This window comes from Scyliorhinus torazame, chromosome 21 (genome assembly GCF_047496885.1).
Source record: "Scyliorhinus torazame isolate Kashiwa2021f chromosome 21, sScyTor2.1, whole genome shotgun sequence".
Classification (NCBI taxonomy): domain Eukaryota; kingdom Metazoa; phylum Chordata; class Chondrichthyes; order Carcharhiniformes; family Scyliorhinidae; genus Scyliorhinus; species Scyliorhinus torazame.
Window position 1 is genome coordinate 77,292,631 of NC_092727.1, and position 27,604 is coordinate 77,320,234.

Consider the following 27,604-nt stretch of genomic DNA (forward strand, 5'->3'; position numbering starts at 1 on the left):
TATGCACTATGTATAACAGAAAAAATAACAGATGTAGTTGATCAGTACACTATAATAACTCCCATCACAGGGGCATTCAAGCTGACTGCTTAAACACCCAGACTGAACTTTTAACTTTAAAGTTATACAAGTGGGTGATCCATTGATACAACAGCTGAGTGAAAGACAAAATAGGCTTTACAATGAATTATTTCCTTAGTGCAGTTACAGTGGCAATGCAGGCTAAAATGGTAGCAAGAATGTATGGCTGCACAAACAGCAATGAAATAAATGACTAATTTAACTTGCTTGATGTTGTCTTGCCATTATCACTATTCAAAGTGCAATGAGTTACTCCTGTTGTCCTGGCTTAAATTTGTTCCTCACCAGCGCAATCAAAAAATACTGTTTGTGGGATCCAACTGTGCACAAATTGGCTTTTGCATTTCCCTACATTGGAACAATGACTACACTTAAAACACTATATTTCATTGGTGGTGAAACCCTATGGACCTTGCTGAGGTTGTAAAAGATTAGATCCAAGTTATTTTTCTTTGCTGATACTGTACTGATAACCTGTATCTTAAATATGGAGATGCTTCCTGTTACCATGCTTCGCCACACTGCTGTGTTAACTTATTTCATTATAAATGTCTATGCCCACATTTATAATGGAACAATATAAATTTATCATACTGTTATTACACATCCTCCCAGTCATGATGCTGTGACACTCGGCTTCATCTCTTACAGCTCCTCAGCAGCGTGACAGAGAAACTCCTACACTACAACCACCTCTACTCTGCATCTGAAATTGCCAAAAATGTATCAAATCAAAAAAATAAGGACAGATGCATAACTTCAAAATAGGACTAAATCTTGTCTGCACACCAGAGTCCAATCGCTGCCTAATTTCTGATCCACTATAACTCAGTCTCTGCGCATCATGTTATGAATCCAAACTAAAAACCCAAACTGAAGTTAGCAATTATAAAATATCACAGGAGTAGAACAGGCATAAAGACACAGAATCATAGAATCCCTACAGGGCAGAAGAGGCCATTCGGCCCATCTTGTCTGCACCGGCCCTTGGAAAGAGCACCCTCCACGCCTCCACCCTATTCCTGTAACCCCACCGTACCTTTTGGACACCAAGGGACAATTTATCGTGGTCAATCCACCTAAACTGCACATTTTTGGACTGTGGGAGGAACCGGACATCCGGAGGAAACCCACGCAGACACGGGAAGAACGTGCAAACTCCACACAGACAGTCCCCCGAGGCCAGAATTGAACTCGGGTCCCTGGAGCAGCAGTGCTAACCACTGTGCTACCATACTATAGTGCAAAAAAAAAAAAATCGGTTTCAAAACAACTTCACTGTTCAAATAAGTAATATCACTTAAATAGAGCATTTTAATTACATTTCTGCTGTTGCTTCATTTTAGAAAATTGGAACAGGATTAGGTCAATCAACCATTCACATTTGTGCTGCCATTCTGCTAAAACCTTGAAGGTTAAGGGGAAATCTAATAAGAGTAGCCAAAATTAGTAAGTATTTGGATAGAACAAATATAGTGACACCATTTCTTCAGGCAAGTGGGTCAGTATGTTTAAAATAACTAGCAAAAGGACTAGAGGTGTGACGCGGAGAAATTTCTTCAGATCTAAAATGCACTACCTGAAAGTGGTGCAACCAGTATCCACAGTAATTTTCAAAAGACAAGTGAAAACCTCACCTGCCTTTGCTCCCTCTAGACTGGAGGATTTCTATGCAGTCCTGATGGGTCTACCACGTTCTAACCTCCTAAATGTGAGATCAGCCAAAGCTCTGCTGTCTGTGTCCTTATCATCAACTCTGTGCTCACTGATCTACTGACTCACAGCTACATTATCTTTTGATTTTAAAACTCTCATGTCCTTACTTTCAGGTCCCTCCATGCCTTGACCCTCCCCATCCCTGTAATCTCCTCAAGCCCCACTCTCCCCAAGATTTCTCCAATTCTGGCCTTTTGCACATCCATGGCTTTGCTCCACCACTGATGTTCATGCCTTTAGCTGCCTGGGCTCCAAGTTCTAGAATTTCGTCCCTAAACCTTCCCTCCTCTCGACCTCATTTCCCACCTTTTAAAATACTCCTATCTGATGACGACTCATGTGGTTCATTGTCAAATTTTGTTTAATAACCGTCCAGTGATGCACCTTGGCACACTATTACATTAAAGGTGCCATATAAATACAAATTGCTGTTGTTGACATGTGCTAACTGGCAGGGCTATGGGATAAAATCTGCAGTGCGGGATTGAATGATACACTTCTTTCAAAGAGCCAGCATCGGCACGATGGACTGAATGGCCTACATCTGTGCTGTCAGATGCTACGATCCATCGCTGATCTACACCAAAACTCCATTTGCCCACCTTTTCTCCATTTCCTTTGTACTCTTTTTTAAAATAAATTTAGAATACCCAATTATTTTGTATTCCCAATTAAGGGGCAATTTAGCATGGCCAATCCACCTAACCAGCACATCTTTTGGGTTGTGGGGGTGAAACCCACGCAGACACGGAGAGAATGTGCAAACTCCACATGGACAGTGACCACGGTCCGGGATTCAAACCCAGGTCCTCAGCTCCGTAGTCCCAGTGCTAACCACTGCACCACCGTGCTGCCCCATTCCTTTGTACTCTTAAATTTTATTAAAATAAGGATAGACATAACAACATACAAACAATCAATCAATAACAAAATAAACAAATTACAACCCTATATTGAGATTTATTTTCTTATTTCCATTAAACCATTCCTTTTTTCCCTCCCCCTAATCCCATCACCCCTAGCCCCACCCTTTACCCACTGGCAACAAATAGATCTGTGAATAAAGATAATAACAGCTTCGATCTCGTTCAGAATTCCCGAATGGCAAACTTAATTATCTCAAATTTAAGGAATTCCGCAAGATCCCCTAACCATGTTGATATTTTTGGCGGATCTTCAGATTTCCATTCTGAAAAATTTGCCTCCGACCGATCAATGTGGCAAAGGCCACCACATCGGCTCTTTTCCCTTCTATTAGTCCCTGTATTTTCAACACTCCAACAAATGCCTCAAGAGGGCTAGGTAATAATTCTACCAAAACCCCACTAATCATGGACATGACTAGACCATGTGGACATAGAACATAGAACGATACAGCGCAGTACAGGCCCTTCGGCCCACGATGTTGCACAGACATGGGAAGTCAAAAAACAAAAGCCATCTAACCTACACTATGCCATTGTCATCCATATGCTTATCCAATGAACGTTTAAATGCCCTCAATGTTGGCGAGCTCACTACTGTTGCAGGTAGGGCATTCCACGGCCTCACCACTCTTTGCGTAAAGAACCTACCTCTGACCTATATCTATTACCCCTCAGTTTAAGGCTATGTCCCCTCGTGCTAGCCATTTCCATCCGCGGGAGAAGGCTCTCACTGTCCACCCTATCTAACCCTCTGATCATTTTGTATGCCTCTATTAAGTCTCCTCTTAACCTTCTTCTCTCTAACGAAAACAACCTCAAGTCCATCAGCCTTTCCTCATAAGATTTTCCCTCCATACCAGGCAACATCCTGGTAAATCTCCTCTGCACCCGCCCCAAAGCTTCCACGTCCTTCCTATAATGCGGTGACCAGAACAGTACGCAATACTCCAAATGCGGCCGTTTTGTACAGCTGCAACATGACCTCATGACTCCGGAACTCAATCCCTCTACCAATTGGGGCAGCACGGTAGCATTGTGGATAGCACAATTGCTTCACAGCTCCAGGGTCCCAGGTTCGATTCCGGCTTGGGTCACTGTCTGTGCGGAGTCTGCACATCCTCCCCGTGTGTGCGTGGGTTTCCACCGGGTGCTCCGGTTTCCTCCCACAGTCCAAAGATGTGCAGGTTAGGTGGATTGGCCATGATAAATTGCCCTTAGTGTCCAAAATTGCCCTTAGTGTTGGGTGGGGTTACTGGGTTATGGGGATAGGGTGGAGGTGTTGACCTTGGGAAGGGTGCTCTTTCCAAGAGCCGGTGCAGACTCGATGGGCCGAATGGCCTCCTTTGCACTGTAAATTCTATGATTATCTATGATAAAGGCCAACACTCCATAGGCCTTCTTCACAACCCTATCAACCTGGGTGGCAACTTTTAGGGATCTATGTACATGGACACCTAGATCCCTCTGCTCATCCACACTTCCAAGAACTTTACCATTAGCCAAATATTCCGCATTCCTGTTATTCCTTCCAAAGTGAATCACCTCACACTTCTCTACATTAAACTCCATTTGCCACCTCTCAGCCCAGCTCTGCAGCTTATCTATGTCCCTCTGTAACCGGCTACATCCTTCAGCACTGTCGACAACACCACAGGCTTTAGTGTTGTCTGCAAATTTACTCACCCACCCTTCTGCGCCCTCCTCTAGGTCATTTATAAAAATGACAAACAGCAACGGCCCCAGAACAGATCCTTGTGGTACGCCACTTGTGACTGAACTCCATTCTGAACATTTCCCATCAACCACCACCCTCTGTCTTCTTTCAGCTAGCCAATTTCTGATCCACATCTCTAAATCACCCTCAATCCCCAGCCTCCGTATTTTCTGCAATAGCCTACCGTGGGGAACCTTATCAAACGCTTTACTGAAATCCATATACACATCAACTGCTCTACCCTCGTCTACCTGTTCAGTCACCTTCTCAAAGAACTCGATAAGCTTTGTGAGGCATGACCTACCCTTCACAAAGCCATGCTGACTATCCCTAATCATATTATTCCTATCTAGATGATGATAAATCTTGTCTCTTATAATCCCCTCCAAGACGTTACCCACAACAGACGTGAGGCTCACCGGTCTATAGTTGCCGGGGTTGTCTCTACCCCCCTTCTTGAACAAAGGGACCACATTTTCTATCCTCCAGTCCTCTGGCACTATTCCTGTAGCCAATGATGACATAAAAATCAAAGCCAAAGGCCCAGCAATCTCTTCCCTGGCTTCCCAGAGAATCCTAGGATAAATCCCATCAGGCCCCGGGGACTTAACTATTTTCAGCCTGTCCAGAATTGCCAACACCTCTTCCCTACGTACCTCAATGCCATCTATTCTATCAGCCTGGGTCTCAGCATTCTCCTCCACAACATTATCTTTTTCCTGAGTGAATACTGACGAAAAATATTCATTTCGTATCTCGCCTATCTCTTCAGACTCCACACACAACTTCCCATCCCTGTTCTTGACTGGCCCTACTCTTACCCTAGTCATTCTTTTATTCCTGACATACCTATAGAAAGCTTTTGGGTTTTCCTTGATCCTACCTGCCAAATACTTCTCATGTCCCCTCCTTGCTCGTCTTAGCTCTCTCTTTAGATCCTTCCTCGCTACCTTGTAACTATCCATCGCCCCAACTGAAACTTCACACCTCATCTTCACATAGGCCTCCTTCTTCCTCTTAACAAGAGATTCCACTTCTTTGGTAAACCACGGTTCCCTCTCTCGACGCCTTCCTCCCTGCCTGACCGGTACGTACTTATCAAGAACATGCAGTAGCTGTTCCTTGAACAAGCTCCACATATCCAGTGTGCCCAACACTTGCAGCCTACTTCTCCAACCTATCCCCCCCCCCCACCCCCAAGTCATGTCTAATGGCATCATAATTGCCCTTCCCCCAGCTATAACTCTTGCCCTGCGGGGTATACTTATCCCTTTCCATCACTAACGTAAACGTCACCGAATTGTGGTCACTGTCCCCAAAGTGTCCCCACTGTCCCCACCTCCAAATCTAACACCTGGCCTGGTTCATTATCCAAAACCAAATCCAATGTGGCCTCTCCTCTTGTTGGCCTGTCAACATATTGTGTCAGGAAACCCTCCTGCACACATTGTACAAAAAACGACCCATCTAATGTACACGAACTATATATTTTCCAGTCAATATTTGGAAAGTTAAAGTCTCCCATAATAACTACCCTGTTACTTTCGCTCTTATCCAGAATCATCTTCGCCATTCTTTCCTCTACATCCCTAGAACTATTTGGAGGCCTATAAAAAACTCCCAACAGGGTGACCTCTCCTTTCCTGTTTCTAACCTCAGCCCATACTACCTCGGAAGAAGAGTCCCCATCTAGCATCCTCTCCGCCACCGTAATACTGTTTTTGACTAGCAGCGCCACACCTCCCCCTCTTTTGCCTCCTTCTCGGAGGTTACTAAAACACCTAAACCCCGGAACCTGCAACAACCATTCCTGTCCCTGCTCTATCCATGTCTCCGAAATGGCCACAACATCGAAGTCCCAGGTACCAACCCATGCTGCCAGTTCCCCTACCTTATTTCGTATACTCCTGGCATTGAAGTAGACACACTTCAAACCACCTACCTGAACACTGGCCCCCTCCTGCGAAGTCAAATCTGTGCTCCTGACCTCTATACTCTCAATCTCCCGTACCCTAAAACTACAATCCAGGTTCCCATGCCCCTGCTGCATTAGTTTAAACCCCCCCAAAGAGCACTAACAAATCTCCCCCCCAGGATATTTGTGCCCCTCAGGTTCAGATGTAGACCATCCTGTCTGTAGAGGTCCCACCTTCCCCAGAAAGAGCCCCAGTTATCCAGAAATCTGAATCCCTCCCGCCTGCACCATCCCTGTAGCCACGTGTTTAATTGCTCTCTCTCCCTATTCCTCATCTCACTATCACGTGGCACGGGCAACAACCCAGAGATAACAACTCTGTTTGTTCTAGTTCTGAGCTTCCACCCTAGCTTCCTGAAAGCCTGCCTGACATCCTTGTCCCCTTTCCTACCTATGTCGTTAGTGCCAATGTGGACCACGACTTGGGGCTGCTCCCCCTCCCCCTTAAGGACCCGGAAAACATGATCCGAGACATCACGTACCCTTGCACCTGGGAGGCAACATACCAAACGTGAGTCTCTCTCGCTCCCACAAAATCTCCTATCGGCGCCCCTGACTATCGAGTCCCCAATTACTAATGCTCTGCTCCTGTCCCCCCTTCCCTTCTGAGCAACAGGGACAGACTCCGTGCCAGAGGCCCGTACCCCATGGCTTACCCCTGGTAAGTCGTCGTCCCCACAAGTATCCAAAGCGGTATACTTGTTACTCAGGGAAACGACCGCAGGGGATCCCTGCACTGACTGCTTCTTCCCAGTCCCTCTTACAGTTACCCATCTATCTCCAATCTTTGGTGTAACTAATTCCCTGAAGCTGCTATCTATGACCCCCTCTGCCTCCCGAATGATCCGAAGTTCATCCAACTTCAGCTCCAGTTCCCTACTCGGTCTTGGAGGAGCTGGCGATGGCTGCACTTCCTGCAGGTAAAATCAGCAGGGACACTAACGGCATCCCTCACCTCAAACATCCTGCAGGAGGAACATTGCACTCCCTTCCCTGCCATCCCTCTAACTTCTAACCAAGATCTGGTTAATAAATAAATAAATTTAAAAATAAAAAAAATATATAATAATAATATAATATGGCACTTACCTCACGCCAATGGGTCTTATTATTAGGTTTGAGGAGGAGGGTGGGTGGGAGACACTACACGTGTAGTGTCTCGGGTTTCCTCTCCACCAGAATTTATTGGTTGGGGGGGGGGCCTTCTCGGAAGTCCGCGGTCGAACTTCCGGTTCCCGCCTTATATTAAAAAATAAATAAAAAAATAAAACAGAAAAGAACAGAAACGCGACCAGGTGAGTGTTTTTAAAGTAAAAACCTACCTCCCAGAAGTCCCTTGCCCGCTCCCGCCGAAATCCAAAGGCATAAAGGTACTGCTGAGATGGTTAGCTGATCCACCTTTACACCTTTCACATTTATCTTCTATCTCTGTGACAAATCTGCTCATTCTTTCCTGTGTCATTGGGCCCTATGCACTATCTTGAATTGCATTAAGCTCATCCGAGCACATGAAGATGCGGTCATGACCCAGTGTATAATTTCACTCCACAGTCCCCCATTCCAATTCCATATTCATCTCTTTCGCCCATTTTTGTTTTATTTCTTTACTCTGTGTTTTCTTTGTGTCCTGTTGATTGTTTCGGTCCCAACAGTGTCGCCGATACTGTGGGTATTTCTATTTACCTCGGTGAACCACAAGCCTTCACTTATATCAATCAAATGACCACACAACCAGTTAGTTAGTTCAAAAGATGGTTTATTTACATACACAAGAGTTATCTCAACATGCAAACACAATATCTACTACGAGTTCAACTACACCTCTCAGCTCCAATAACCTATACTTAACTTCAGGGCGACCGGCACTGTGCAAATGAATAAGGCCTTTATCTGGATTTCACTTGGCTGGTTCGAAGAAAGTGGCTCTGTCTTTGCTGGGCTCATTCGTCAGGTCGCAATCATTGGTCTTGAACTTAGCTGGCTGCAATTGGGTTGGCACAGGCCAGATCCAAAAGAGACAAAACACATGGCTGCGCGCTCTTTTATCCCTCTGGGATTTCGCGCTCTTTGGTGCGGTCCTTAACCTTGGACCCAATAGTTCGACAGGGCTCTGATCACTCTCTTTGATTTCGGCCAATAAAGGGGCAGGTGCCATGGTAGCTGGACGGGTCCTTAGCGGTCATTGACCTTGGCAGTTGTGCTTTCTGAGTAAGGGCAGTGGCGCCAATCAGTCTGTGGCTGTACCGGTTGCTTGATTGGAGTTCTATTGTCCTGGGAAAATGGACCATTGAAATGTAAACGAGCGGGGGTTTCGATCAGGTCTGATTACCTGCGTTTTAGATACACATAGACTGTGTATCTGTCTGAGTCCTGGGTTGGCCATAATTCCCATGGTCCTTTGCAGGTGACCATCTTAGATGGCTACAGTCCATTAGCCATCAATAAATGTTAGCAATTTTCCCATCTCCCAACTCATCTCGCAAGAGCAATTTATCAAGGAGGTTGTTATTTGGTAGTTGAGGAGGACAACTGCTTTTTCCCCAAATTTTGTAATTGAAGATATTAAAACTTCTCCTCCTGCATTTTGTGGTTCTCCTTCAATTCCAGCAAATCTATCGTCTAAGAATATAAGGTATTTGGATAATTTTAGAAGAGAATATAGAAATCTGAATCCCGGGGGGAAGGGGATGAAGTGAGAAGATTTTTCTCAGAGGTTGAAGAAGAGAAACGGCAGGAAATGGATGCTCCACTGAAATTACAGGAAGTGATGGATTCAATTGGCGCAATGCAGTCAGGGAAGGCACCGGGCCCAGATGCATTTCCAATTGATTTTTATAAACGGTTTGCAACAGCATTGGTCCTACATCTCTTAAATATGTTTTCTGATTCTTTGACACAGGGGAAATTACCGACCACGCTTACTCAGGCGTCTATTTCATTGAGCCCCAAAAATGAAAAAAATTCAGTGGAATGCAAATCATACAGACCCACCTCCTTATTGAGTACAGATAAGAACATAATAAAAATATAAGAACTAGGAGCAGGAGTAGGCCATCTGGCACTTTGACCCTGATCCGCCATTTAATGAGATCATGGATGATCTTTTGTGGACTCAGCTCCACTTTCACGCCCAAACACCATAACCTTTATTCCTTTATTCTTCAAAAAACTATCTATTTTTATCTTGAAAACATTTAATGAAGGAGCCTCAACTGCTTCACTGGGCAGGGAATTCCATAGATTCACAACCCTTTGGGTGAAGAAGTTCCTCCTAAACTCAGTCCTAAATCTGCTTCCCCTAATTTTGAGGCTATGCCCCCTAGTTATGCTTTCACCCACCAGTGGAAACAACCTGCCCGCATCTATCCTATCTATTCTCTTCATAATTGTATATGTTTCTGTAAGATCCCCCCGCATTCTTCTAAATTCCAACGAGTACAGTCCCAGTCTACTCAACCTCTCCTCGTAATCCAACCCCCTCAACTCCGGGATTAACCTAATGAATCTCCTCTGCACACGCTCCAGCACGTCCTTTCTCAGGTAAGGAGACCAAAACTGAACACAATACTCCAGGTGTGGCCTCACTAACAACCATATACAGTTGTAGCATAACCTCCCTAGTCTTAAATTTCATCCCTCTAGCAATGAAAGACAAAACTCCATTCGTAAAACTTCGGTCTCAGGTTTTAACACGACAGCCGGAGGGTGTGTTCCAGATGTGGCAATGGACGATCAGACAGGTTTTGTGAAAGGTAGGCACTTGCCTAATCATATCAGGCGTCTATTAAATGTTATTATGCCATCATCTAAGATAAAGATGCTGGAGGTTCTGGTAGCTATGGATGCAGAACATAGAAAGCTATTGATAGAGTTGAGTGGAATTAATTGCTGGAGAATTTGACTAAATTAGAATTTGGGACAACATTCATCTCATGGGTTAAATTATTATATATGGCCCCCACAGCTAGTGTTATTATTAATTCGGGTAGCTCAGGGCATTTCCAACATTTTAGGGGCACGAGACATTGCTGTCCCTTATTCCCACTTCTGTTCACATAGCAACAAAACCTCTGGCTATTGCTCTCTGAACCTCTCGGAAATGGTCAGATATTGTTAGAGGGAATAGAGAACATAATTTCACTATATGCGGACGATTCATTATATACATCTTTTTTTTTGTGTATTTGTATTCAACAATTTTTGAACATTTGTACAATTCACAACTCCTCCACGAAACACCACAACCCACCCCCAACAGTCAACGGTTAGCAACTCCCAAAAACGTATGATGAACAAACCCCAACAATTGTAGAACCCATCACTCACCGCCCCCCCCCCCCCCCCTCCCCACCCAAGCAAATCTCACCTTTCCAGGGTCCAAACTCCAGCAGGTTCCCTCTTCGCCATGCCAAGGCGCAGGATGGAGAAGCTGACCTTGGCCCCAACAAGACCCACCCACGACCAATCAGCGGGGCAAAGGCTAAAACATCTGCCCCCGCCCCGTCTGCATCTCCGGCCGGTCCAACACCCCCAATATGGCTTCTAGTGGACCAGGCTCCACATCCATATGCAAAACCCCCGAGATGGTGCTGAACACCGTCCTCCAAAACCTTTCCAGCTTCGGGCAGAACAAAAACATATGTGCATGGTTCGCAGGGTCCCTCCCACATCACTCAAAGACATCATCCCTTCAAACAGCCGGCTCATCCTAGACTTTATAAGGTACGCCCAGTACACTACTTCAGCTGTATCAGCCCCCAGCCTCACGCACAAAGTCACGGCGTTTACCTTCCACAGCACCTTGCACCGCAGACTCTCCTCCGGCACCACCTCCAACTCTTCCTGGCAAATCTCCTTAACCCGATGAACACCCCCTCCCCCAAAAGCCTCCCGTAAATCGCCGAGATGAAACCCCCCCCCACCCCCTGCTGACAGCACATCCTCCAGCAACAAGGAGGCAGGCGCTATCCGACCTTCATCGCTGCATATACCTGAAACCTTCTTCCCAAACCTCTCGCCCAACTATCCCTTCCACAACCCGGTGCTCCTCAACACAATGGTCAAGGGCTCTATAGTCAAAATAAACAGAAAGGGGGACATGGGACATTCCTGCCTCGTACCTCGGTGCAAAGCAAAATACAGAGTTTATATTATTTGTCCGCTATATTATATAGCAGTTACACCCATGCCACAAACTTGGGCCCAATCCTAAATTTCTCCAATACCACCATTAATTAACTCTAGTCCACCCGATCAGATGTCTTCACCGCATCCAACGTCATCACCACCTCCGTCTCCCTTTCCTCTGCCGTAGAAAGCACAACATTTAACAGTCTCCTCACATTCAATCACCTTTGGAAGGCACGTCTCCAACCTGAATGCCAACACCTTTCTCAATATCTTGCCGTCTACATTCAGCAGAGATATGGGCCTATATTGCCCACATTCCACTAGGTCCTTGTCCTTCTTAAGCAGCAATGAGATGGAGGCATGCCCCATCATCTGTGGTGGGGCACCCCTGTCCATCACATCCTCAAACATTCCCATCAACGGCACAGCCTATCCTTAAATCTTTTATAAAATGTGACCGGGTACTTGTCAGGCTGCATCTCGGTGCATCTCTGCACTCTCTGCATCCTCCCAATCGCTACCTTCACCTCCCCCACCTCCACCAGCTCCTCCAAACCTGCCGCCTCCACTTCCCCCAACCTCAGGCACTCTAGCCCACACAAATACTTCCTCATCTCTCGCTCCTCCTCCGGTGCCGTTAGTTCCTATAGAACTCCTCGAACACCTTATTAATCTGTTCCGAGCCACCACCAACTCCCCAGTCTTGTCTCGCACCCGAACTATTTCCCTCGCTGCGGCCTCCCTACGGATCTGACCTGCGAACATGCGCCTGACTTCTCCCTGTTCTCAAACAGCTCCTTGCCCTTCTCAACTGGTGCACTGCTTTCCCCTTGGACAATAGATCAAACCTTGCCTACAACTCCTTCCTCTTTGCCAGGAGACCTGGGTCCGAGTTCTCCCGCCTACCTCCCATCCACCTCCAACATCTCTTCAATCAGCCGTTGCCATTCCTCCCTATCCACTTTAACCTTTCCAAAATCACCTTACCCCTCGCCAACGCCTTAACAGCCTCCCAGACCACCGACTGAGAGACCTTCCCGGGCAACCAAATACTCCTCAATCATCTTTCCTTGTCACAGAAGCTGCGATCCACCAGTAACCTCACATCCATTCTCCACCCTGGCCGATGGGCTGGCCCCTTCTCCAATAGCACACCCAATGTAGAGTATCCAGATCCGGGATGGCACCTAACGCTCGCTTCACGAATCACGCATCATCGTAATTGGGGCCATATATGCTTACCAATGCCACCAATCTCCCCTCCAATGCACCGTCACTAACATATAACCGCTCTCCTGATCAGCCACCACGTTCTCCATCTGAAACCTCACCCTTTTGCCCACCAGGATCACCCCCACCCCCCCCACACCTCCCCGAGCCCTATCGAACCCCAAATGAAACATCTGACTCACCCAGTCATTCCTAAGTCTCACCTGATCATTCATCCTCAAATGGGTCTCCTGCAGCATCACCACGTCAGCTTCTGAAGTGCACAAAACTCCCGCTCATTTCACCGGTCCTCCAATCCCGTCATGTTCCACGTTACCATTCTGACGAGGGGTCTCTCACCACCAACCCTCCATCACCAATACCCTGGGCCCTGCCCATTCGGCCAGACCCACCCTATCCTTTTCTTTCATTGACCCCCCTCGCCACCCCCACCCCCCAAGAATTTCCCCCATCCACTTCTCTTACAAACACCAGTATTGATCCCCTGATCCCCACCCCCCCACACCCACCATTCACACCTCCCAGGGCCATCGAAACCTGCTCAACCAGGCTCCAACAATTGTGGCCCCTCTCCTCACCACACTCACTAACCACGTACATTTGCTAGTGCGGTGACCCCTGCCAGAGCCCCCCCTCCCCCTCCATCCTCAGTAACACAGCCCCACTTGCCCAAAACCCGCCTCCCTTAAATCAAGAAGCAATACAGAACCGCACCCATAAGGAAAAGAGAAAACCAAAACCCAGAACATATGTAAATGAATACCCCCATTCAAGAGGCAGAAAAAACAAAATCTCAATCAAATAGAAAACCCTCCATAAGAAAAACACTGTCCCTATCCCCACCAACCAAGTTCAAATCCCAACTCTCATCTCAGTCCCAGTCCTTCAGCCTTAACAAACGCCTCCCTAGCCTCCACCGTCTCAAAATAAAAATCCCTTGAATTGTGAGTCACTCTCGGACCACTCCAAATCTTATTCCACTGCCATACAGTGCCACCTTCACCTGTCCAAATACCGCCCACCTTCTTGCCAGCTCCACCGTCAGGTCTCGGTACATTCGTATACCAATGTCTTCCCACTTCACATCTAGTCTCTGCCTTGCTCAGCTCAAAACCATCTCGATCACATGGTAGCTGCGAAAACAGACTATAACTGCCCTTGCTGGCTCATTCGCTTTACGCTTTGGCCTGAGTGACCGATGTGCCTTGTCCAAGTCGTAGTGGGATGGTTCCTGCCCCTCCCCCATCAACTCCGCAAACATCTTCGCAAAGTACTCGGTGGGCCTTGGGCCCTCCACCCCCTCGGGCAAAACTCCGTGACCTGTTCTTCAGGTCCTCCACCTTAGCTGAGCCCTTTGTTGACCTCCACCACTCTCCACAGCTCCTCACACCCACCGAGGTGAACTGGTTGATGTGCTGCGACAATGCCTCCTCCACCCCCTTCAACTTCTATCTTTCTTCCTGTACCTCGACCGATGTCTTCATCACTGCTGCCTTTACCAGGGCACTCTTTCAGCCAAGCCATCATTTCCCTCTGAAGCATCTCCATATGCTTGGCAAACAGCCTCTCAAGTTCCACCGACATCACCTCGGTCGGAGTTTCCTCTGTGAAGGGAGAGGCCCTACCTGACGACTCGGCTCCTGCCATCTTTCTTGCTGCAGGACTCCCAGCTTCACTCTTTGCCGGATTTTCACTCTCTCCCTTATTTCTAGCACCTTTCTTCTGGAACTTCGACGCTCCTTGTCTTCCTTATGACTTCCCACATCAACTCATCCACAAACTACCCGTGAAACTGGGTATAAAAGTCCAAAAATCAGAGACTCTAGCAGGAGCCACACGTGACCTCCACTTCATGCCGCCAACGGAAGTCTCCATTATTGTAGAAATCTAACCCATTGAAATGTATGGATAAGATTATGAGTATATTGAAAAAAGTTGGAACCTTCTCAGGCAATAAATTGAACACACCAAAAAGTAAAATATTTCCAATAAATGCCCAGGGAGAGAAAGAGATTTAAGTACCCTTCCATTTGACCAAAAAGAAGTTCAGGTACTTAGGTATTCAGGTGGCTCATGACTGGGCCACAATGTATAAATGGAATCTGATAGTCCTGGTGGAGGGGGTAAAAGAAGATTTTAAAAGGTGGCATATCCTTCCACTTTAATTAGCTGGGCGAGTACAACCGATCAATATGAACATTCTACCAAAATTTTAATTTGTGTTTCAATCCCTCCCGATATTTCTATCCAAGATCTTTTTCAGTAAAATGCATATAATAATTTCAGATTTTATTTGGGCTAATAAAATGCCATGAATTCGACACGTGTTTTTACAAAGGAATCGGCGGGTGGGAGGATTGGCGTGCCCAATCTTTGATATTATTATTGGGCAGCTAATATAGAGAAGATCTGGCAATGGTGGAACGAGGAAGAAGCAGAATGGGTACAGGTAGAAGCATCATGTAAGGGGGCTAGCTTGAAAGCTTTAGGCTGACCCACTCACATTTACCCCAGGGAAGTTTACAGAAATCCGGTGATGGCATCCTCCTTAAAATTCTGGAGCCAATTGAGATGATATTTTGGTTTCCTCTGGGTGCTCAGGTTCCTCCCACAGTTCAAAGATGTGCAGGTTAGGTGGATTGGCTATGCAATATTGCCCCTTAGGGTGGGGTTGCAAGAAAGGACGGTGGATTGAGCGTAGGTATCAGAGGAGTTCAGGAAAAGGTATTGATCATGGCTGGTGATTTTCAAATTAGCCACATTATTTTCAATAATTTTTTTAACCTTTGGGTCTTCTGCTAATCACTAACTTTCATTTTCAGCATGGTGTGGTTTTAATCTTTACTGTGTAAGCAAGTCACCTGTGCAGCTGGAATTGGTTTTGCTAATTTTTCTTCCCATTCATCAGTAAAGTTTCAGGTCTACATCGCATACAGGCCTAATCTTGGTCGTGCCGATGCAGAGAAACTTGTTTCTCCACAGGGAAAAAAGGAGGACAACTATTTCTGTAATGCTTATATTGGGAGTGTCAATTTACACAACAGGTCACATCCTGGCACTTGGTCACAATCAACAATAACATGCATCTATAGAGTACTTTTAACATAGTATAACAAACAGCACACGATGCTTCACAGGACATCAGACAATACTTTAGTAAAAGGTAGGTGTGTGTAGTGGGGTAGAAAGTACTGCATATTTTGACCATTTTGGGTGTAGAACAGGCATAATATCAATTTCCAGGCAGCAAATTTGCATGGCAACAGATCAAATCTAATTTTTCGAAAACATATTTGCACTGAGTGCTGAATTTGGTGCATTTGAGTGCTATAGTGAGAGTTTGGTGACTGAGGGAGTATAAGGCTTCATTTTTATCTAAAGTCTAGTCTTTCTTTTATTTAGTTAATTAACTTAAAAGTTGCTGTTTGGTTTAGAAGAAGATGAATTTTCAATCAGCTTTAAATAAAGCTTCTACTTGTAGGCACTTGCAGCTGGAGCTTGTTAATTAGTTAATTGGATTAGGCCAGTTTTCAGAGGCTAGATTCACAGGATAAAAGTGATCCCCGACAGTGCAGACTTTGTTTGCACTGAGTGCTGAATTTGGTGCATTTGAGTGCTATAGTGAGAGTTTGGTACTGATGAAGTGCTGAATTTGGTGCATTTGAGTGCTATAGTGAGAGTTTGGTACTGAGGAAGTACTGAATTTGATGCATTTGAGTGTTATAGTGAGAGTTTGGTAACTGAGGGAGTTAGGTGAGGAGGGAGTTAGGTGAGGAGGGAGTAAGCTGCTCCTTTCATTTTGTTTCCTACATTTCCGCAAAGAGTGAGAAGAGAACCAGGAGTTTACAGAGCTTGCAGCTGACTGGGAGCAGAGTCGGAGGGCGGAGATCCAGTTGGTCCACAGGGCAGCTATATTCTGTAAGTTAAGAGGGGATGGAGGCTAGGCCAGTTGCATGCTCCTCCTGTAGGATGTGGGTGGTGAGGGATACCACCGGTGTGCCCGCTGACTATACCTGCGGGAAGTGCATCCAACTCCAGCTCCTCAAAGACCATGTTAGGGAACTGGAGCTGAAGCTGGATGAACTTCGGATCATCCAGGAAGCAGAGGGGGTGATAGAGAAGAGTTACAGGGAGGTAACCACACCCAAGGTACAGGACAAGAATAGCTGGGTTACAGTCAGGGGAAAAAAACAAACAGGCAGACAGTGCAGGGATCCCTCGTGGCAGTTCCCCTTCAAAACAAGTATACCGTTTTGGATGCTGTTGGGGGGGATGACCTACCGGGGGAAGGTCCTAGCAGCCAGGTCTCTGGCACTGAGTCTGGCTCTGGGGCTCAGAAGGGAAGGGGGGGGGGAATAGAAAAGCAATAGTTGTAGGAGATTCAATGGTTAGGGGAATAGATAGGAGATTCTGTGGTCGCGAGCGAGACTCCCGGAAGGAATGTTGCCTCCCGGGTGCCAGGGCCAGGGATGTCTCGGATCGTGTCTTCAGGATCCTTAAGGGGGAGGGTGAGCAGCCAGAAGTCGTGGTGCACATTGGTACCCAACGACGTAGGTAGGAAAAGGGGTGTGGAGGTAATAAATTAGTTTAGGGAGTTAGGCTGGAAGTTAAAAGCCAGGACAGACGAGTTGTCATCTCTGGTTTGTTGCCGGTGCCATGTGATAGCGAGGCTAGGAATAGGGAGAGAGTGCAGCTGAACACGTGACTGCAGGAATGGTGTAGGAGGGAGGGCTTCAGGTATTTGGATAATTGGAGCACATTCTGGGGAAGGTGGGACCTGTACAAGCAGGACGGGTTGCATCTGAACGAGAGGGGCACCAGTATCCTGCGAGGGAGATTTTCTAGTACTCTTCGGGAGGGTTTAAACTAACTTGGCAGGGGAATGGTAACCGGATTTGTAGTCCAGCAACTAAGGTAGCCGATATTCAGGACGCCAAAGCATGTAATGAGGCAGTGGGGTTCGGAACACTGACAAAGGAGAGTACTTGCAGGCACAGAGATGGGTTGAAGTGTGTATACTTCAACGCAAGAAGCATCAGGAATAAGGTGGGTGAACTTAACGCATGGATCGGTACTTGGGACTACGATGTGGTGGCCATCACGGAAACTTGGATAGAAGAGGGGCAGAAATGGTTATTGGAGGTCCCTGGTTATAGATGTTTCAATAAGATTAGGGAGGGTGGTAAAAGAGGTTGGGGGTGGCATTGTTAATTAGAGATGGTATAACAGCTGCAGAAAGGCAGTTCGAGGAGTATCAGCCTACAGGGGCAGTATGGGTTGAAGTCAGAAATAGGAAAGGAGCAGTCACATTGTTAGGAGTTTTCTATAGGCCCCCCAATAGTAGCAGAGTAGCAGGGGCATGGGAACCTGGATTGTAGTTTTAGGGTAAGGGAGAATGAGAGTAGAGAGGTCAGGAGCACAGATTTGACGTCGCAGGAGGGGACCAGTGTTCAGGTAGGGGGTTTGAAGTGTGTCTACTTCAATGCCAGGAGTATACGAAACAAGGTAGGGGAACTGGCAGCATGGGTTGGTACCTGGGACTTCGATGTTGTGGCCATTTCGGAGACATGGATAGAGCAGGGACAGGAATGGTTGTTGCAGGTTCCGGGGTTTAGGTGTTTTAGTAAGCACAGAGAAGGAGGCAAAAGAGGGGGAGGTGTGGCGCTGCTAGTCAAGAGCAGTATTACGGTGGCAGAGAGGATGCTAGATGGGGACTCTTCTTCCGAGGTAGTATGGGCTGAAGTTAGAAACAGGAAAGGAGAGGTCACCCTGTTGGGAGTTTTTTTATAGGCCTCCTAATAGTTCTAGGGATGTAGAGGAAAGGATGGCGAAGATGATTCTGGATAAGAGCGAAAGTAACAGGGTAGTTATTATGGGAGACTTTAACTTTCCAAATATTGACTGGAAAAGATATAGTTCGAGTACAATAGATGGGTCGTTTTTTGTACAGTGTGTGCAGGAGGGTTTCCTGAAACAATATGTTGACAGGCCAACAAGAGGCGAGGCCACGTTGGATTTGGTTTTGGGTAATGAACCAGGCCAGGTGTTGGATTTGGAGGTAGGAGAGCACTTTGGGGACAGTGACCACAATTCGGTGACGTTTATGTTAATGATGGAAAGGGATAAGTATACACCGCAGGGCAAGAGTTATAGCTGGGGGAAGGGCAATTATGATGCCATTAGACGTGACTTGGGGGGGATAAGGTGGAGAAGTAGGCTGCAAGTGTTGGGCACACTGGACAAGTGGGGCTTGTTCAAGGATCAGCTACTGCGTGTTCTTGATAAGTATGTACCGGTCAGGCAGGGAGGAAGGCGTCGAGCGAGGGAACCGTGGTTTACCAAGGAAGTGGAATCTCTTGTTAAGAGGAAGAAGGAGGCCTATGTGAAGATGAGGTGTGAAGTTTCGGTTGGGGCGATGGAGAGTTACAAGGTAGCGAGGAAGGATCTAAAGAGAGAGCTAAGACGAGCAAGGAGGGGACATGAGAAGTATTTGGCAGGAAGGATCAAGGAAAACCCAAAAGCTTTCTATAGGTATGTCAGGAATAAGCGAATGACTAGGGAAAGAGTAGGACCAGTCAAGGACAGGGATGGGAAATTGTGTGTGGAGTCTGAAGAGATAGGCGAGATACTAAATGAATATTTTTCGTCAGCATTCACTCAGGAAAAAGATAATGTTGTGGAGGAGAATGCTGAGCCCCAGGCTGATAGAATAGATGGCACTGAGGTACGTAGGGAAGAGGTGTTGGCAATTCTGGACAGGCTGAAAATAGATAAGTCCCCGGGACCTGATGGGATTTATCCTAGGATTCTCTGGGAGGCCAGGGAAGAGATTGCTGGACCTTTGGCTTTGATTTTTATGTCATCATTGGCTACAGGAATAGTGCCAGAGGACTGGAGGACAGCAAATGTGGTCCCTTTGTTCAAAAAGGGGAGCAGAGACAACCCCGGCAACTATAGACCGGTGAGCCTCACGTCTGTAGTGGGTAAAGTCTTGGAGGGGATTATAAGAGACAAGATTTATAATCATCTAGATAGGAATAATATGATCAGGGATAGTCAGCATGGCTTTGTGAAGGGTAGGTCATGCCTCACAAACCTTATTGAGTTCTTTGAGAAGGTGACTGAACAGGTGGACGAGGGTAGAGCAGTTGATGTGGTGTATATGGATTTCAGCAAAGCGTTTGATAAGGTTCCGCACGGTAGGCTATTGCAGAAAATACGGAGGCTGGGGATTGAGGGTGATTTAGAGATGTGGATCAGAAATTGGCTAGCTGAAAGAAGACAGAGGGTGGTGGTTGATGGGAAATGTTCAGAATGGAGTACAGTCACAAGTGGAGTACCACAAGGATCTGTTCTGGGGCCGTTGCTGTTTGTCATTTTTATCAATGACCTAGAGGAAGGCGCAGAAGGGTGGGTGAGTAAATTTGCAGACGATACTAAAGTCGGTGGTGTTGTCGATAGTGTGGAAGGATGTAGCAGGTTACAGAGGGATATAGATAAGCTGCAGAGCTGGGCTGAGAGGTGGCAAATGGAGTTTAATGTAGAGAAGTGTGAGGTGATTCACTTTGGAAGGAATAACAGGAATGCGGAATATTTGGCTAATGGTAAAGTTCTTGAAAGTGTGGATGAGCAGAGGGATCTAGGTGTCCATGTACATAGATCCCTGAAAGTTGCCACCCAGGTTGATAGGGTTGTGAAGAAGGCCTATGGAGTGTTGGCCTTTATTGGTAGAGGGATTGAGTTCCGGAGTCGGGAGGTCATGTTGCAGCTGTACAGAACTCTGGTACGGCCACATTTGGAGTATTGCGTACAGTTCTGGTCACCGCATTACAGGAAGGATGTGGAGGCTTTGGAGCGGGTGCAGAGGAGATTTACCAGGATGTTGCCTGGTATGGAGGGAAAATCTTATGAGGAAAGGCTGATGGACTTGAGGTTGTTTTCGTTGGAGAGAAGAAGGTTAAGAGGAGACTTAATAGAGGCATACAAAATGATCAGGGGGTTGGATAGGGTGGACAGTGAGAGCCTTCTCCCGCGAATGGAAATGGCTGGCACGAGGGGACATAACTTTAAACTGAGGGGTAATAGATATAGGACAGAGGTCAGAGGTAGGTTCTTTACGCAAAGAGTAGTGAGGCCGTGGAATGCCCTCCCTGCTACAGTAGTGAACTTGCTAACATTGAGAGCATTTAAAAGTTTATTGGATAAACATATGGATGATAATGGCATAGTGTAGGTTAGATGGCTTTTGTTTCGGTGCAACATCGTGGGCCGAAGGGCCTGTACTGCGCTGTAATGTTCTATGTTCTATAGATGTGGAGGGACAGATTGGGAAACAGATTTTGGAAAGGTGCAGAAGTCACAGGGTAGTAGTCATGGGTGACTTTAACTTCCCAAACATTGAGTGGAAACTCTTTCGATCAAATAGTTTGGATGGGGTGGTGTTTGTGCAGTGTGTCCAGGAAGCTTTTCTAACACAGTATGTAGATTGTCCGACCAGAGGCGGGGCAATATTGGATTTAGTACTGGGTAATGAGCCAGGGCAAATGATAGATTTGTTAGTGGGGGAGCATTTTGGAGATAGTGACCACAATTCTGTGACTTTCACTTTAGTAATGGAGAGGGATAGGTACGTGCAACAGGGCAAGGTTTACAATTGGGGAAAGGGTAAATACGATGTTGTCAGACAAGAATTGAAGTGCATAAGTTGGGAACATAGGCTGGCAGGGAAGGACACAAATGAAACGTGGAACTTGTTCAAGGAACAGGTGCTACGTGTCCTTGATATCTATGTCCCTGTCAGGCAGGGAAGAGATGGTCGAGTGAGGGAACCATGGTTGACAAGTGAGGTTGAATGTCTTGTTAAGAGGAAAAAGGTGACTTATGTAAGGCTGAGGAAACAAGGTTCAGACAGGGCATTGGAGGGATACAAGATAGCCAGGAGGGAACTGAAGAAAGGGATTAGGAGAGCTAAGAGAGGGCATGAACAATCTTTAGCGAGTAGGATCAAGGAAAACCCCAAGGCCTTTTACACATATGTGAGAAATATGAGAATGACTAGAGCGAGGGTAGGTCCGATCAAGGACAGTAGCGGGAGATTGTGTATTGAGTCTGAAGAGATAGGAGAGGTCTTGAACGAGTACTTTTCTTCTGTATTTACAAATGAGAGGGGCGATATTGTTGGAGAGGACAGTGTGAAACAGATTGGTAAGCTCGAGGAAATACTTGTTAGGAAGGAAGATGTGTTGGGCATTTTGAAAAACTTGAGGATAGACAAGTCCCCCGGGCCTGACGGGATATATCCAAGGATTCTATGGGAAGCAAGAGATGAAATTGCAGAGCCGTTGGCAATGATCTTTTCGTCCTCACTGTCAACAGGGGTGGTACCAGGGGATTGGAGAGTGGCGAATGTCGTGCTCCTGTTCAAAAAAGGGAATTGGGCTAACCCTGGGAATTACAGGCCAGTTAGTCTTACTTCGGTGGTAGGCAAAGTCATGGAAAGGGTACTGAAGGATAGGATTTCTGAGATCTGGAAAGACACTGCTTGATTAGGGATAATCAGCACGGATTTGTGAGGGGTAGGTCTTGCCTTACAAGTCTTATTGAATTCTTTGAGGAGGTGACCAAGCATGTGGATGAAGGTAAAGCAGTGGATGTAGTGTACATGGATTTTAGTAAGGCATTTGATAAGGTTCCCCATGGTAGGCTTATGCAGAAAGTAATGAGGCATGGGATAGTGGGAAATTTGGCCAGTTGGAAAATGAACTGGCTAACCGATAGAAGTCAGAGAGTGGTGGTGGATGGCAAATATTCAGCTTGGATCCCAGTTACCAGAGGCGTACCGCAGGGATCAGTTCTGGGTCCTCTGCTGTTTGTGATTTTCATTAATGACTTGGATGAGGGAGTTGAAGGGTGGGTCAGTAAATTTGCAGACGATACGAAGATTGGTGGAGTTGTGGATAGTGAGGAGGGCTGTTGTCGGCTGCAAAGAGACAGATAGGATGCAGAGCTGGGCTGAGAAGTGGCAGATGGAGTTTAACCCTGAAAAGTGTGAGGTTGTCCATTTTGGAAGGACAAATATGAATGCGGAATACAGGGTTAACAGTAGAGTTCTTGGCAATGTGGAGGAGCAGAGAGATCTTGGGGTCTACGTTCATACATCTTTGAAAGTTGCCACTCAAGTCGATAGAGCTGTGAAGAAGGCCTATGGTGTGCTCGTGTTCATTAACAGAGGGATTGAATTTAAGAGCCGTGAGGTGATGATGCAGCTGTACAAAACTTTGGTAAGGCCACATTTGGAGTACTGTGTACAGTTCTGGTCGCCTCATTTTAGGAAGGATGTGGAAGCTCTGGAAAAGGTGCAAAGAAGATTTACCAGGATGTTGCCTGGAATGGAGAGTCGGTCTTACGAGGAAAGGTTGAGGGTGCTAGGCCTTTTCTCATTAGAACGGAGAAGGATGAGGGGCGACTTGATAGAGGTTTATAAGATGATATGGGGAATAGATAGACAGTCAGAGACTTTTTCCCCAGGTGGAACAAACCATAACAAGGGGACATAAATTTAAGGTGAATGGTGGAAGATATAGGGGGGATGTCAGAAGTAGGTTCTTTACCCAGAGAGTAGTGGGGGCATGGAATGCACTGCCTGTGGAAGTAGTTGAGTTGGAAACATTAGGGACCTTCAAGCAGCTATTGGATACGTACATGGATTACGGTAAAATGATACAGTGTAGATTTATTTGTTCTTAAGGACAGCACAGTAGCATTGTGGATAGCACAATTGCTTCACAGCTCCAGGGTCCCAGGTTCGATTCCGGCTTGGGTCACTGTCTGTGCGGAGTCTGCACATCCTCCCCGTGTCTGCGTGGGTTTCCTCCGGGTGCTCCGGTTTCCTCCCACTGTCCAAAGATGTGCAGGTTAGGTGGATTGGCCATGATAAATTGCCCTGAGTGTCCAAAATTGCCCTTAGTGTTGGGTGGAGGTGTTGACTTTGGGTAGGGTGCTCTTTCCAAGAGCCGGTGCACTCAATGGGCCGAATGGCCTCCTTCTGCACTGTAAATTCAATGATAATCTATGATTAATCTAGGACAAAGGTTCGGCACAACATCGTGAGCCGAAGGGCCTGTTCTGTGCTGTATTTTTCTATGTTCTATGCTCTATGGTCTATATTGCTCTTCAACTGGTGAGGATGACACAAAGAATGCACAGATGTACAGAAACAGGTTAGGTGAGTGGGTAAAACCTTGGCAGATGGAAAATAATGCAGGAACACGGTCGCACAAGTGGATATAGCACTATGGCTTCACAGCGCCCGGGTCCCAGGTTCGATTTCCCGCTGGGTCATTGTCTGTGCGGAGTCTGCACGTTCTCCCCGTGTCTGCGTGGGTTTCCTCCAGGTGCTCTGGTTTCCTCCCACAGTCCGAAGATGTGCAGATTAGGTGGATTGGCCACGATAAAATGCCCTTAGTGACCAAAAAGGTTAGGAGGGGTTATTGGGTTACGGGGATAGGGTGGCAGTGAGGGCTTAATTGGGTCGGTGCAGACTCGATGGGCTGAATGGCCTCCTTCTGCACTGTATGTTCTATGTTCTAAAATGTGAAAATATGCCCCTTGGTAGCAAGAATAAAGCAGCCGATTATTATTTAAATGGAGAAAGACTGCAGAAAACCACAGCAAAGAGTTTTCGAGATCCACGTGCATAAATCACAAAAAGCTAGCATTCAAGTTCATCAGGTAATTGGGAAGTCAAATGGAATGTTGGTCTTTATTTCAAAGGGAATGGAATATAAAAATAAGGAAGTCAAGTGCTGCTAAAATTATACGAGGCACTATTTGGACCGCACCTCGAAAAGTTATAGTCCCCTTATCTAAGATACATTGGAGGCAGTCCAGCGAAGGTTCACCGGTTGATCCCGGGAATGGAGGGATTTTCTTATGAGGAGAGGTTCAGTACATTGGGCCCGTACCCCAAAATTGGAGTTCAGAAAAATGAGAGGTGACCTTATGGAGACATATAGGATTCTTAGGGGGCTTGACAAGGTAGATGCTGAGAGGATGTTTCCTCGTGGGACAGTCTAGGACCAAAGGGCGTATTCAAAGAGGAAGGATTTGCCCATTTAAGACAGAGATGAGGAGGAATTTCTTCTCTCCGACGTTAGTCAATCTGTGGAATTCCTTGCTCCAGAGGACTGTACAGGTTGTGTCATTAAGTATGTTCAAGGCAGAGGTAGACAGATTTTTTTAAATCAGTAAGCAAATTAATGGCCATGGGGATACGACAGAAAATGGAGTAAAGAATTTGATCAGATCAACCATGCTTTCATTTAATGGCAGAGCAGACTCAATGGGCCGAGTAACCTACTTTTGCCCCTCTGTCTATGGTCTTCACTGTTTTTAGATGTACCTGGTGCCGCCTGCAATTAGCGTTGAATTAGCCGCGTGTCTGCGTGGGTTTTACCCCCACAACCCAAAAAAAGTGCAGGTTAGGTGGATTGGCCACGCTAAATTGCCCCTTAATCGGAAAAAACAATAATTGGGTACTCTAAATTTATTTTTTAAAAGTGTTGAATTAATTTAAATATGCAAAGAATAGTCCTATGCCTTGAAGAAAAAAAATCAAGACAGCACAGCTGCTTTATAGTTAACTTAATATTTCTGGGATCTGACTTCAAACCCAGTCAGCACTGATAGCTCACACACATTAGCTGTCTGGATCCTATGTGAGATGAATTTACCAGTCTCAACCAAATCCCAAGTGACACAAAACTGCCCCGAATTAAGCTCGACTTTGTAATCACGAAAAATGCAATCTTTGGGATAAACTCTAGTAGATATATTAGTTTCTACATAAAAATAGGTTCTCACAGCCACCTCAAGTATCCTGCACAGCACCTTAATTCAGAATGGTTGTTTAACCTCGAGAAATATATTTACATACCACGTACCTTAATAAGGTTTGATGTTAAATATTAATTAAAACGGCGCACCTTCAACCGGAAAAAGGTAAACATAATATAAGCCATAAACTCTCTAAGTGGACAGGACTATGCAAGAAACTTTGACTTCTCCCACGATAAAGAAACACCATTTATACAAAGCCATTTATATAAATGAGAATACCAAGAACTATAATCCAGCATCCCAGCATGGGCTAAAGGATAGACAACCAACTTCACATGGTCTCGATTTAGTAAAGATTGATGCTCTGGCACATACCATTGCAACATTCATCCTCTGCTGTAGTGCTGGCCGTCAGCCATGTCACACAGTGCCCAAAATTGCTGAGTCACAAATATATGGATCATTATTATTTCATTATCACAAACAGAACTATTTTTCTCGATTTATCCACAAGGTTTTTTATTCGTATGCCTGGGGAAACAGTTATAGTTCGATGTCGAAGAATCAATTATCAGCGGCCCAGACTCGGTGCTAATGTTATTAGTTCACAGCTCTTAATAAACACAAGGAGACTAGCCAGCAGGGAAGATCTGCAAGTTAATTTTCTTTCTCTGCTCTGTCCCATGGCTCTCCACAAAATGTAGTATAGTCACCTGATGTCTATGAATGCAGCAAAGTAATTCATTGCTAGATGTGCAAGAGCAGTTCAGGTGATCCTTCAATTTTATCTTCCTTGAAAAGTCTGTTCTCTTCTCAGCATTTCAATCAGAGAGCAGGAAAAGGGTAGACTGAATCCAAATTCTATATTTTTGCAGCATGGCACATTACAAACTCAGCTCAATATCCCACTGCATGAACTCAGCTCAATTCCATTCACCACCATCATGCTTACATTTTTTATCACAAATAATGGAACAAAGGTCTACTGAGAAGTCTAATGGAACCCGTCTACTGAGGTAGTATGGGCTGAGGTTAGAAACAGGAAAGGAGAGGTCACCCTGTTAGGGGTTTTCTATAGGCCTCCGAAAAGTTCCAGAGATGTCGAGGAAAGGATTGCAAAGATGATTCTGGATAGGAGCGAAAGCAACAGGGTAGTTGTTATGGGGGACTTTAACTTTCCAAATATTGACTGGAAACGCTATAGTTCGAGTACGTTAGATGGGTCAGTTTTTGTCCAATGTGTGCAGGAGGGTTTCCTGACACAGTATGTAGATAGGCCAACGAGAGAAGAGGCCATATTGGATTTGGTACTGGGTAATGAACCAGGACAGGTGTTAGATTTGGAGGTAGGTGAGCACTTTGGTGATAGTGACCACAATTCGATTACGTTTACTTTAGTGATGGAAAGGGATAGGTATATACCGCAGGGCAAGAGTTATATCTGGGGGATAGGCAATTATGATGCGATGAGGCAAGACTTACGATGCACGGATGGAGAGGAAAACTGCAGGGGATGGGCACAATGGAAATGTGGAGCTTGTTCAAGGAACAGCTACTGCATGTCCTTGATAAGTATGTACCTGTCAGGCAGGGAGGAAGTGGTTGAGCAAGGGAACCGTGGTTTACTAAAGCAGTCAAAACACTTGTCAAGAGGAAGAAGGAGGCTTATATAAAGATGAGACATGAAGGTTCAGTTCGGGCGCTCGAGAGTTACAGTTAGCTAGGAAGTCCACAAAAGATCAGCCATGATCTCATTGAATGGTGGAGCAGGCTCGAGGGGCCAGATGGCCTACTCCTGCTTCTAGTTCTTATGTTCTTATGAGGACATAAAGAGAGAGCTAAGAAGAGCCAGGAGGGGACATGAGAAGTCTTTGACAGGTAGGATCAAGGATAACCCTAAAGCTTTCTATAGATATGTCAGGAATAAAGAAATGACTAGGGTAAGAGTAGGGCCAGTCAAGGACAGTAGTGGGAAGTTGTGCTTGGAGTCCGAGG

The 27,604-nt window shown here is 46.0% G+C and overlaps 1 protein-coding gene across 13 annotated transcripts in view; it reads right to left on the reverse strand.

Annotated features, from left to right (window-relative positions):
- The window catches only part of tanc2a (tetratricopeptide repeat, ankyrin repeat and coiled-coil containing 2a), a 1,428,811-nt gene that overhangs the window by 924,946 nt on the left and 476,261 nt on the right, over window positions 1–27,604 (reverse strand). The window lies entirely within an intron of this gene.